Source organism: Halichoerus grypus, chromosome 2 (assembly GCF_964656455.1).
Source record: "Halichoerus grypus chromosome 2, mHalGry1.hap1.1, whole genome shotgun sequence".
NCBI classification, from domain to species: domain Eukaryota; kingdom Metazoa; phylum Chordata; class Mammalia; order Carnivora; family Phocidae; genus Halichoerus; species Halichoerus grypus.
In genome coordinates, this window is record NC_135713.1 from 104,391,164 (window position 1) to 104,404,034 (window position 12,871).

Here is a 12,871-nt window from a genome sequence, read left to right on the forward strand (position 1 = left end):
GCCTTTGGACAAGAGGCCACCTTCTCCCCCAGGTGGCTGGTCTCCTGAAGAAAGCTCATATTCCTTTCCAATCAAAACTCCTCTCTTGAGTGTTGGGTCTTTCAGGCAGGCGACAGGCAGCTGAACTTGGGTTTCCACAACAAAATGACTCTGGTCTTTTAAGTTTCACTTTTTAGGGGTACTATTCCAGGAGTCTGAAAGGATGCAACTCTATTTTTAATGAGAGGTGTTAGTAATTAATGACTAACCAAAACATAAAAAGTATCCGACGGGCACTCTGAGCCCTACATTTTGTATGAGGTTGAGAATAACTCAAGGTTGAGAATAACTCTCAGCCAGACAAGTTCTAATCACAGCTCTCACAAGGGCTGACTGCTGATTTTTGATATAATCATGTTTCGGCGTGGGTGCCTCAGCTGTCTGGTCTATAAAATGGGGTAATAGGAACCTGTCCACACAACGCTGCTTTGAAGTTAACTAATGAATGCTGTCTTGGGTGCACCTGAAACTATTAGATGCTACAAAAGTATTGAGTACTATCCGGAAAAGAACACGGTAATACATACACGTTAGTGCTAAACACGGCAGTAATAATAACAGCCCCCCGCCCCCAACCCTCTCCTCACCTCCACCCCGCTGCCCAAGGCGTCCTTATAACCTCAGCCTAGCCAACTCTGTGCACTCTGGATCCAAGGCTGCAACAAAAGCAGGTGAAAGGCCAATACCAAAATGGACCAGACAAAAGAAAGTGGCTCTGTGCAGAGGCATCGGGCCACGGAAGGGGGTGTGTGCCGACTCTTCCCAGAAGCTCTCAGATGAAACGGGACTCAGTTCCTCAACTCCGACCTGGAGGGCATCCAACAACCGACCCAGTCGCCCACCACCCGCTCCCTGCCCTCCACCGGAACCCTGCTTCCCCCCACCAGCCCTCCCCCAAGCCTGGTCCCCGATCTCACGGCCCTGGCTCACATTTCCAGACCCGGTGTAATTCCACCCGGTCTACGGTCACGCCCCGAGGACTCCGCGGAGAGCCTCAAGTGCGCAAGTTAAAGCGCTGAGGCCGCATCACCTGAGGCCGGGGCGGGAGGCAGCCAGGCCAGCCCCAGCCCAGCCCAGGCCAGCCCAGCCCTCCAGCAGCCCCAGCTCTGCGAGCCGAGCCCCGGCAGAGCCACCGCAGCCGGTCAGGGCCGGCGGAGGCCAGACCGTCTCGGGAAGGCGCGCCCGGCCGGGCTGCGAGCCGCTGGCCCTTACCTGCGTCTGCGTCCGGGAGCCGCCGGCTCCGCGCCCCCTCCCGGCGCGGCCCGCGCCCCGCAGCCCGGCTCTGAGGACTCGCAGCGCCGCGGCTCCCGCCGCCGCGATGCCGGTTCTACGAGACGGGAAGCGACAGGAGCCAAACCCCGCGGAAAGCGCTCTAGCTCGCCTGGGTCTCGGTGCCCCGGCGCTCCCCGCCGCACACCGCCCCGCTCACTCACCTCGGTGGGTTCCGCCCCGGCTGAGTGTGGGCGACGCCCCGCCCTGACCCGGTGCCTACCCGAGCAGCGCCGGCGGTGCCAGGCTCGGCGAGACCGGGCCGAAGTTGTCCTCTCCTGCCATCCCCTTACCAGAGCAACTGAAGTTTCCTGGGCCTTCTGCAACCTTGGCCTCACCCTGTCCCTCCTGGAGGGCTGAGTTCTGAGCCCACCTGCTGGGTCTGTTGCTTCTTGTGCCTCAGGTTCCACCTTTATTCAACTGGGATTAATCCCTAAAGTGTTCTTGACTTCACTCTTGACGAATTACGGTTCGTATATGAGTTGATGACCAGAGGTAAATCAAAAGTGCTTATTCGGGGAGTGAGGGGGGCCCCTCTTGGAGTAAATCTTGACTTGTCAGAGGTACATCAAAACAATGAAAACAGATGATCCAAAGGCTATAAATAAGGTCCAGGACATAAAAAGCAAGTTTTATTAGTTGGTTTGAGGAAGGGGAAGGAAGCTCGGGGCCGGGGGGGGGGGGGGGTGGGAATCTCTAAAGACTGTATCGCTTTTTCTGCTAGATAGAAATTTCCATTTGCCTGAAGTGGCTTATTTGGATTCCTGTCCAAGCCCAGGGTTGTATGTAATGATTTCCCACCTGAGAATCCAAAGCAATCAATAACAAAACCAAAGACATCAAAAAGTACAGAAAACTACAGACCAATATACCTTATATTAATACAAAAATCCACAATATAAAACTGGCAACCTAAATCCAACATAGAAAAAACATTTTACAACATGACCAAGAGGGACTTCTCTGAGGAATGCAAGTGGGTTTATTGAAGTCATACTCTTAGAATAAAAGGCAAAGGCCACAGGATCATCTCAATAAATGAAGAAAAAGCACTTGATAAAATCGAACACGTTTTCATGATAAAAACATTCATCTAAGGGAACTTAACGTGATAAAAGACATCTATAAAAAACCCAAAGCTAAGATCATACCTAACGTTGGAAAAAAAATGAATAGTTTCTGCTAAGATCAAGAATAAGACAAGGGGCGCCTGGGTAGCTCAGTCGTTAAGCGTCTGCCTTCAGCTCAGGTCATGATCCCAGAGTCCTGGGATGAGCCCCGCATCGGGCTCCCTGCTCAGCGGGAAGCCTGCTTCTCCCTCTGCCTGCAGCTCCCCCTGCTTGTGCTCTCTCTGACAAATAAATCTTAAAAAAAAAGAGTAAGACAAGAATGTCCTCTCTTCCTACTTCTTTTCAACTTTGTACTGCATGTTTTAGCTAGGACAATTAGGCTAGAGAGGTCAAATACCTAACAGTGAATACAGCAAATAGAAGACAAAGAATTATTGAGGAAAACCAAGACAATAGTCCTTGGAACTGAAGGGCAATAGGACACAAGCTTCCAGCTCAACGGATTAAAATGATCTATACCAAGGTGTATTATTGTGAAATTTCAAAGCATATCAAAGATTTTAATAGATTCCAGAGAGGAAAAATATAGATCATTTATGAAAATTCAGAAATTAAAATGGCATTGGCCTTTTTGACGGAAACATAAAAGATAAATTCTGAGGGAAAATGGTTTCCAAACTAGAAAATAACAATTGAAGGATATGCTCCATTACAACAAAGGGGTGAGGTAAGGGTTTGCCAGAAGAGAGAAGTGAAATTTACACCCAAGTCAACTGTGGTAGGCACAGTGGCCCTCAAAAGATGTTCGCATCCTAATCTCTAGAACCTGTAAATATGTCACATTACACAGCAAAAAGGACTTTGCAGGTGTAATTAGAGTTAGGAACTCAAATGGGAAGATTATCCTAGATTATCCAGGTAGGCCCAATGTAATCACAATTCTTTAGACGCAGAAAACCTTCTCCAGCTGCAATCAGAAAGATGAGACATAAGGAAAAGTCAGAGATATTTAAGGCCTGAGACTTGCTAGAATCTCCCAGTGCTAGAGAAAACAATATGAAAAACACTAGGAAGAATATGGGTAGCTCATAGAGCCAGAGACCTGGCTGATTCACAGTATTTAAAACAAAAAAAATTTTTTTAAGATTTTTTTTTTTTTTTATTTGATAGAGAGAGACACAGCGAGAGAGGGAACACAAGCAGGGAGTGGGAGAGGGAGAAGCAGGCTTCCTACTGAGCAGGGAGCCTGATGAGGGACTCTATCACAGGGTCCTGGGATCATGACCTGAGCTGAAAAGCAGATGCTTAACGACTGAACCACCCAGGTGCCCCTATTTTTTTTTTTTAGAAATAAATTTTTAGAAGTACAAAGTTTATTACCAACAGTCCTGAAAGAAGAAAAACAAGACAAAAAGTCTTAACACTTTCTGATTAAGGCATGTAATTTAGCCTCTTATTTCCCAAGAAGCCACAGAATATAGTCAGAGAAATGACAGGGTTGAAAAATTTGGCAAATAAAGAGGATACCCAGTTAAAATCAAATTTTGGACAAGATTTTAGTATAAAGATACTTATACTAAAAAAATGCTTCATTAGAAGTTAAAATTCAACTGGTTATCCACAGCAACCTAAAAAGTGAACCCTCAAAACAATGGTCCTCAACAATGACTGCACATTGGTATCTCCTAAAAAGCTGATGAAAATACTCATGCCCATGGTCACCCTGGTACAACTGAATCAGAATTTCCTGGGGTGGGACCTCAGGTGACTCCAATGTATGATCAAGGTTAAAAACCAGAACCCTGGAGAAGAGTTAACCTTTACGAAAAGAGTTTGTGTAGAATAGTACTTTAGTTAGGACTCATTTCAATGAAATGACAGAAACCCAATTCAAGTTGACCCAAGGACAATAATCAGTAGTTCATAGGAATAAGTCTATGATAGTTTTATGCATATTTGGATCTAAGTGCTCAAATGTTACCATCAGCAGGATATCTCAATCTTTTGGCATTATTTTTCTGTGTTGGCTTTATTTTTAGGCAGGATGAGTCTATGCAGTGGCAAATTTGGCCTCCAGTAGCTCCAGGCTGAAATTCAGGCTCTTTAGCAATTGCAGTGGAAAAAGAATACCTCTTTCCCAATAGTTGCAGCAAAGTTCTAGAACTGAGGCTTAGTATACAGACTTGGATTGCATGCCCATTCCCATCAATCACTGTGAATAGAAGGAGGTAACTAGCAGGTTGGCCAAGTGAGTGTCATTTTCTCACCCATAAAACTCATGTGTGAGTGTATTGAGATGTGGGTGTTGGGAGGAATTAGCCTCCTTATTCAGGCCATAAAGTGGAGGAGGCATAATTCCCAAAAAGAATATTGGGTACTATTATCAGAATATGGAAATGGGTATTTAGGCAGGCAAAAATAAAATGTCTATTTTAAGGGGTGACTGTGTGGTTAACTGAGCACAGAATAAAAGATTACTGGACATCAGAGAAAGAGCCAGGCTGAAGCTTGAATGATGGAAGAAATCTGTATGTAAGTTTTGAGACTTTCTTCAAAATATTCATCATCTCAGGAAGAAAAATAAAAGCAGTCTAATGTTATGATTTACATTAGGCCCAGACTTGGGAAAGTGAGCATGGTCAAAAGACAAGGATCAAAGGAATGAGTATTTCATAAAAAAACTGCTGGTGAATCTGTGCGACCAGATTGGGCAGGGATGCAACAAGGCCAGAAAGACACTGGCAAAGTAATCTCTATGTTCCTGCAGTAGAAATATTACACAACTAATGCTGAAAACATAGAGCAAAGCAACGCTCCTCGAGATGTGTAGGTAACAGGAATGGAGATGGGAAAAGCCCTCAGAAAAGGTAGTTGTGTGTTACTTTTACTCTCTTTCTTCATGATGTGTAAGACTATAGACATACTGCAAATTGAACTCAAGTTAACTGAAATCTGAAAAAGCTGAATAAATCTGATTTTGTATTTGCAAGTAATCAATACACACTAATTTGTATTTTATTACTGTTGGAATGAAATGTGACTCCGTTCAAAACACTCTAGTGACACTAAATCAGAGGCTTAGTTACTATATTAAATTATATATAATATAGTTATATATACTAATTAAAATACATAACATGTATTTATCCTAAATACAGATTGAATAAATTAGTATTACTAAAATCAGGACAGAAATTTTTTTACCAAGTATGTTCATTCCCTAATCTTTACAACATTAGTAGGAAAAACCTTCTTTCAAAGAAAAGCATGATACTGTGAAAATATCAAAGACGACTTGAGTTTTATGATTTATTAGCTACATTATCTTGTGCAAGTCACCTAACTTAACTATCAAACTGATTCACCTTAAATGGTAGGTCTTGGTCCTGTTGTTGTGATTATCAGATGCAAACAGTATGTGACAATGTCTTGTAAACAACAAAATCATTTAAATAGGTCATTTTTTATTAGGAACACTTTACAATTTAGATACCTACTACAATAATCATGAGGTAGACTTAACAATTTCTAGCCTACTCGTGAAGGATACACATTTTAACACTAACTCTTCAGTTAAGTGCTTTCTTCCAGATTATTGAGGTAACTCCCCAATCAGTCTGCTGCCCCTCACCTGAGCTGTTTTCTCCGTTAATAATTCAAAGCAGTTTTTCAATCAATATGTTTATCGGAGTCAATACAACCAATTCATTTATTGAAACTGAGACTATTACTAGTTTCAAAGAAGTTACATATCCCTTCCATCTTCAAATATTGTTATGGAGCCCATTCCAAATGTTAGTTGTTTGGTTTCAGAATTTATTCATTTTTCAAGATGTATTCATCTATTTTAGGGAGTGAGGGAGGGAGACAGTGTGCACATGCATGCGCAGAGGGGCATAAGGAGAGGGAGAGCCTCTCCAGCAGACTCGCCACCCAGCGCGGAGGCCGATGTGGGGCTCCATCCCAGGACCCTGAGCTAAAGTCAAGAGTGGGAAGCTCATCCTTCTGAGCCACCCAGGCACCCCTAGTTTCAGAATTTAAAGGAAATTGGCTTACAGAAGCAATTGTTTTTCATCAGAGAATATGAAAGAGGGAGAAAAGAGAAAAAGTAAAAAAAAAAAAAGTGATTTATATGTGCTGCCTTGCCAAAATAATTTAAGCAAATATAACCATTTAAATATTATGACAGTTTTTATTCTAGCTCACTTAGCAGCAGTGGGTCTGAATCCATCAGACTGCCTACTCTTGCTTTCCCTGCAAAAGGCTCAACTTGCAGTGTGTCCTCATTTTTAAGTTTACGGTCTTAGGCACTGAGGACATGACATTCACAAATTTACCAAAACAGCATCATTTATATTGGAGCAAATCATTTCATTTACCTCTCTGTCCCATAAACTGTTACTATTCAGAGTGGATGCCACTTCTGTCCTTTAATGAAGAATTCACAAATTTGCAGTCTTAGAGTTTCATTTGCAGACTTTACTGTTAGCTACCTGGTAAGTGAAAATGCCCACGTCAGTAATTCTTGAAAGAATGGAAAGGAAAGGGAGGTAAGGAAAGGGAAAAGAAAAGAAAGGGAAAAGAAAAGGTTATGGTTAGAGACTTGTTCTGAGAGTATTACCCAGAGGGCAAAATTCTAGACACAGTGCCTTCATGAAATTGGGCAACTTAATTAGATATTTCACAGGAACAGAATGAATGCCACTCTGCTGCAAGACCTCAGCCTGGCTCGTTCATTCTCTGTGCTGCTTCTGGTCAAATCACTTCATCTGCCTGAATCTCAGTTTCCCTATCTATAAAATAACAGAGTCCTAGAATTTTAGGACCGGAAGGCACTCTGAATACCAGTCAGGGTCATGAAGCAGATTCTACTTCTGTGGTGTTTATCCACGTACAGCGAGAGGCGTTAGCTCTGGACTTAGCTTCAGCCTTAGTCTTCAAGGGCCAAAAAGCCAAATGCTGACTCGAGTGTCATATGTGTAACACAGACATCATCTTTATTTGAAAACCAATTACGTTACTATTTTGTGATGTTACTATATTCAAAGTTTAATGAAAAAAATTATCTGTCTCTCTCTTTCAAATAAATAAATAATCTTTAAAAAAAAATTATCTGAAGTGATTTTGTGAAGCAATGAGTTCATGAAAGAAATGAAGCAAAAAAAGTTAATACAATTGCCCTCAGGGAGCATTTTATTCAGTCAGGGAATGAGGCTTCAGCGTTTGGGATTATCAGTGAAAGCGCATCCAAAAATCTTTGGGTCCAGAGCATTAACAGGGCATAGGTTGGGAGACTTAAGAATGAATAACCTTAGTTGGTTACTATCAGAGAGGAAGGAAAGATTAATGACATAATGGCAGTATCTTGTACTGACAGAGCTAGCTGAAATGTATCTTGCATCTCTACCAATCTCAAGTGAAGACGAGCATTCAGAATCACAAATGTGCACTGTAGAGAGCACCTAGCCGCTGTGGTGCTAAGCAATGATTAATGATTGTATTATAATACTAGACTTTTAAAATTATTAATATAATTTAATACCAACATTGCAGTAATATTTTAAAATAAATTTTCAGCTTTATTCTGATACTGAAGAATTCATTCTACACTGGTGATTTTCAGTTTTGGCCTTGACTTCGGCCAAATATTGATATAAACATTCAGTTGTTCAACCAAAATGTATATGTGGTGCACTGCAATGGGAAATTTAGTTAAACTTTCCATTCAATTCAGCAATTGCTTCCATAATATCCTGGAAGAAAGCCATTCAGTTCTGTTAGGGCTCTTCCAATGATGAGCAATTTACTTGTGAACAAAGCAAAATTTTCCTTGTCTTGTTAGTAGACAGCTCTAATTAATCAAATATTCTTTATTATATCATCCTGAAGTCTTCATAACATTTGGTTCACTGCCCTTAATTCTGTCCTCTGATGGAACATATTAATAGAATATCTGTTTCATAGGGTTAACCTTTAAAGATCTGAAGGCAATCCATTGCCGTTTCATTTTTAGGCCCGTCAGCTATTTATGACACATGCAGGCCAGACACTTCATTATCCTAGTGCTCTCCTCTAATATCTGATGCCCTTCTTAAAAATGTAGAACCCAGGATTTAGAGCCTTCATTCGCTCAAGAGATTTTTATTGAGAATCTCTCAATAAAATGTGTGTATCTATAGTGGGAAGATACAGCAGTGAACAAAACAGATAAAAATCCTTCCCCTGTGGAGCTTACATTCTCACAAGGAAGGACAACAACTAAGTAAAACCCACTAGTGTGTTAGAAAGTAAAACGTGCTATGGAGGAAAGTAAAGCAGGGAAGCAGAACAAAACGTTCTGAGGGTGGGGGTGGGGTGACATGTCATAAACCTCCCTTGAAGTACCCTGTTTCCAAGTATGCTGCTTCCTGTTGGGACCCTGACTGATACAGTGATGTCTGAGCAGATAGGGAAGAGGTAAGCCATGTGCATACCTGAGGACATGCATACTCCAGGAGCCGCCAGTGCAAAGGGATGTTGTTACACACACAGTCTGGGAGTGCACAGCCAGAAGGCCTCTCATCTCCCTTGACCACTGCATTATATGCCCATCGGTGTAGACAAAGGTTGTAGCCATACTCTTCGTTAATAGTTATAAACTCAAATTCAATTTTTTTAAGATTTTAGAACAGAATACAGGATTATACATGTATATCTATCACCTTTTATCTTTTTTTTTCATTAAACATATATTTAATAGGCACCTACTATGTCAAATACCACGCTACTTACTGGGAATCCAATGGTCAATACCATGAGAGTTGTTTCTGCTTTTCTGGAAGTCTTAGCCTAGTGTAGGCAACAAATAATCCCACAAATAAAAGTAAAATTCAAATCATAAGTGCTAGGTAAGGAACGTACAAGGTAGTATGAGAGACCATACCTGGAGAATTTGACTAAGTGTGGGCACTCAGGGAAACTTCTCTGAGAAAATGATGACTGAGATAAAAGTAAAAAAATATATATATAGTGGGCAATTTGGTGAAATGGGAAATTAAAAACATTCTAGAAGAAGGAAAGAGTGTGTAAAGGCTCTAGGAATGAACCATGAATTAATTGTCAGTTCAAGAAACTGGAAAGAAGCCCTTAGGGTTGACACAGAGCCAGAGAATAAAAGTATAAGGAAAAATGAGGCTAACAAAATAAAAAATGGCTAGATCATGCAGGGCTTCACTGGCTATGGTAAATATATATATATATATTTTTAATTTCCGAAGCATTAAGAATCCACTGAAGAGTTCAAGCATCTGTGTCTGATACGTGTTTTGATAATACCCATCTGGCAACCGTGTACAGAATAAATTGGAGGGAGTTAAGAAGAGACTCGAGAAGACCAATTGGGGGGCTACTATAGTAACCTTGAGGAGAAATGTTGGGATTGCGGAAGAAATAGAGTACCTCTCCTCTTTGAGAGATCATGAGGCGAAATTGTCACAAAAGAGAAAGTTGGTGCCTATGATGACTGCATTATATTTCTGGTTTGCATAACTGGCTAGATGGTAGTATCATTCAAATTAAATGTAGACTACTTTAAGAGACTCATGCTTTAGAAAGAAAGATGGTGAATTTGGATAGATGAAACCTAAGATTGCCCATAAAGATATCGAAGAAGAAAGGACAAGCAGGCAGATGGAAATGTGGATCTGGAGCTCAAAAGACAGGTCTCCATATAACCAGCAAACTATATTGCTTGTCATCATCACACTGGTTTTATGATACATATCTACCAAAATTCCAAAAATCTTGATTCTATTCTGAGCCCTCTGAAATTTGGTAATGTGCTTTCCATGTAATCCTCCAATTTGGTGACTATTAAACCAGACAGTGCTAAATCCTCATCAAGAGCTCCGTTTGGAAACCTTGAATCCTAAGTGGATACTAACTGTGATTTGAAACAGCATTCTCCAAGCTGTGAGTGTTCTCTGGGCTATTAGCATATATTTTACATTTTTGGCCGCCCCTGTGCCTTCTTATTTTCTTTCTTCTTGGTATATGTGTCTTTCCTATTTCTGCTGTGTACTTTTGGTATGATAGCCTCAAAAGATAGAATTGGGTAGCTAAAAAAAGTAGAGAAAAGTGAATAAATTTTTAAGGTACCAAATGCTTTAAGTGTTTACTTGAAAAATGACTAAGGGAAGAATGTTACATAGCAACCATGTGTGTTTATTGCTTTTTGGTAAATCTAGGCTATTCCTTTTATTGATTCATTGTGTGTCTGTTCCGGTACTTAGTATAAAGATATCAGGATCAGCCAGCTGCAATATCCCTGGTTATATGCAGAACATGGCTCCATCTTTTCCACTGTCCTACATGATGTTCCAAATCCCAATCCTTCATACACAGAGCTGAATTCTAAGGCATCTTAAGCATCTCTATATAACCCAGAGGTCAGCTGTCTGCCTTCTTCTCAGTCAGCTCTTTTCTGTTTCCACAAGAAGTCAAATCTCACCAAGCATATTGCAATCTTTGCAGTTTTGTGGATGCCAGCAGGATCACGCTGCCCAGCCCCCCCCCCCCCCCACCATACCTCTTTCAAAATCTGACTCTGCTGTCCCTTCCCAAGTCTCTGCTTCTGGCCACACCATCACTAGACTCCTCTTTGGGCACTCCCATCTCACTGGCCTCAGCTCTGACCTCCTGGTGTCTGTGCTCCTGGCCCTTTCTTCCTCAGGAATTTCTATCTCTGCTTCTCAATGTTTCTCCTATAGAGCAATTTCGTATTTTTCTAGTTTCTAGCTCTAACTTTTCACACCTCACAGAGCTCACCAACAAAGGACCTTCCAGATACTAGGGTCCATTCTCCCAAGGCAGTGGGAGATTGTGAATTACAATGAGTATTTTTTACGTGAGATATTTACAACATTTTCTCATTCCTCCCACACAGAAGGAAAAGTTAGGCTCTTTTTCTCAGTGTCTCAATGCCACTCCAGGGAAAAGAATAGTATTGGGAGGAACCTAAGACTGGATTTAACATACAGGCTATTCACTAAAACACTCAAACATTAGACTGGAGGGGAAAGTAAGAAATCTGAGAAATTAGGAGGGGTGGAGGGGATGAATTATTTGGAGAGGTTATAAGGCAGGTAGACAATTTATGTCCAGAAAATGCTTCATTAAAACAACCTATGTTTTATTTGAAAAAAATTAATGAAGGGCAATCCATTAACTAGTAAGGCTATTAATCTCCAAGTAGAGAAACAGTGTGATAAATATGCAAACTAGTTTTAATCTATACTCTAGGACAATTGGTTAATGGCTGAGAAAATTAATAAGGAATCCATATCCCTGAGATGTTTGAAAGAGCCATCAGAATGACTAGCTTTATCAGTGATCCACACCAAAAATTTTGACAATTAGTACATGGATGTTAGAAATGATTCTTTATTCATGTTGTCAGTGGTTCAAAGTATAGAGACTGGCAAAAAACAAAAACGAAAACAAAAAACACTTCACAGTTAGCTCCATGCTTGCATGAATAGCTAATAAAAATCTTCGAATCCTAGGAGACTAGGCTGTTGAGAGTAGCCTAACCCTAAGCCTATGGACTCCACTGGGTCATGTGTACAGATTCTTCTGGAAGTGTCTGTTATCTGATCTTACCAGAAAGTTGACAGAATCCTGTAACTAGAACATTATTGCCTCTGCCTTGGGTGAATCTTTCTTATGAAGGGCTTTAAAGGACAGAGGACAAGGATGTCATTGAGTTCACACAACAGGTTAGTCACTTTTTTCTCTTCCCCCGCCTTTTTTTTTTTTGTATTGTGGTAAAATACGCATAACAAAATTTACCACTGGAATGATTTTTAAGTGGACAGTTCAGTGGTATTAAATACATTCATAATAGTGTGCTACCATCATCACCATCCATTTCCCGAACTTTCTCTTTTTCCCAAACTAAAACTCTGTACCCATTAAATAACTCCCTATTATCCCCCTTCCCACTCAGCCCCTTGCAATCACCATTCAACTTTCTATCTCTATAATTCTGACTACTCTGAGTACCTAGTGTAAGTGGAATAATACAGTATTTGCATCTTCTTGACTGGCTTATTTCACTTAATATAATGTCCTCAAGCTTTATCCATGTTATAGCATATATCATAATTTCCTTCCTTTATAAGGCTGAATATTATTTCACTGTCACTCTTTTTTATTTTTATTTTTTGGCCTACTTTTTCTCTAGGATTTATAGCTGGGGCAAATTTTGGCCTGAGACTTGTTTTCATTGAAATACTCCATCTGGTAGCAAGACTTCGGGGGAGGAGACTGAGCCCTTACTTATCTCTGTTGAACCAGACTATTGCTATTTACCAAAAGTATCTAATAATTAGGATTGATCAAATTGGCTTAAGTCAGTTATCAGTGTTTAGTAGAAAATCTTTATCATCAACATCTTTAAGTGCTTATTTATTAAATCTCAGGATTATAAACCATTTCTTAGAAAAAATGTAGCC

At 40.8% G+C, this 12,871-nt stretch overlaps 1 protein-coding gene across 3 annotated transcripts in view; it reads right to left on the reverse strand.

Annotated features, from left to right (window-relative positions):
- The window catches only part of RNF180 (ring finger protein 180), a 190,945-nt gene extending 189,479 nt beyond the window's left edge, over positions 1-1,466 (reverse strand). For 2 of the 3 annotated variants that reach the window (XM_036067033.2, XM_036067004.2), the window contains exon 1: positions 1,252-1,466. The gene's annotated coding sequence lies outside the window, so the exon portion shown is untranslated. Of the gene's footprint in view, positions 1-969; positions 1,134-1,251 lie in introns of those variants that run through there. The other variant, XM_036067014.2, reaches the window with a different exon arrangement.
- Positions 1,467-12,871: the final 11,405 nt, after the last annotated feature.